Genomic DNA, 528 nt, shown 5'->3' with positions numbered 1-528 from the left:
CTGATTCAAGCACCATGCTGCCATCTTTAAGAGTCACACCTTTGAAAAACAAAAATGTCCACTGAAAATAGGTGCAATAAAAGGTATTGCTGGGGTGCTGTCAACTTCTTACGGATTTTATTCTTGTTATATTCTAAACGTGATGTTAGGGTTATTGGACACTGCATTTTACCGTAAAAGTTTATAAACGCTAGAATTTAAAAGCTCTTTCCCTTTATAATTGAATGGCATTGTTATATGTAATAAGTAAATGATGTTTATTAGAAAATGTTTTAGTGTCCTATGTAAGATAAATAAATCATTCTGTAGTTTTTAAAATCCTAGTTGTCTTTTTTTTATTTATTTACGTAAGCTCTACACTCAACGTGGAGCCTGAACTCACAACCCCGAGATCGAGTCACATGCTTATATTAACTGAGCCAGCCAGGCGTTCCTCACAGTTGTCAATTTAAAAAAAGTCCAAGTGAACCTTTTCTCATATGCAATTATAATCTAACCATTAGGAATAAATACAAATTAGGTGATTTG

General features: G+C 33.1%; 1 protein-coding gene across 4 annotated transcripts in view; it reads left to right on the top strand.

Annotated features, from left to right (window-relative positions):
- The window catches only part of SLC66A3 (solute carrier family 66 member 3), a 14,751-nt gene extending 14,433 nt beyond the window's left edge, over window positions 1-318 (top strand). For all 4 annotated transcript variants that reach the window (XM_053891158.1, XM_019451923.2, XM_053891157.1 and 1 more), the window contains one exon: window positions 1-318. This exon is cut by the window's left edge and continues 678 nt beyond it. The gene's annotated coding sequence lies outside the window, so the exon portion shown is untranslated.
- The last annotated feature ends 210 nt before the right edge of the window (window positions 319-528 follow it).

Source organism: Panthera pardus, unplaced genomic scaffold, assembly GCF_024362965.1.
Source record: "Panthera pardus isolate Hobbes unplaced genomic scaffold, ASM2436296v1 HiC_scaffold_26, whole genome shotgun sequence".
Lineage (NCBI taxonomy): Eukaryota > Metazoa > Chordata > Mammalia > Carnivora > Felidae > Panthera > Panthera pardus.
This window is presented reverse-complemented; position numbering and strand designations above follow the sequence as displayed.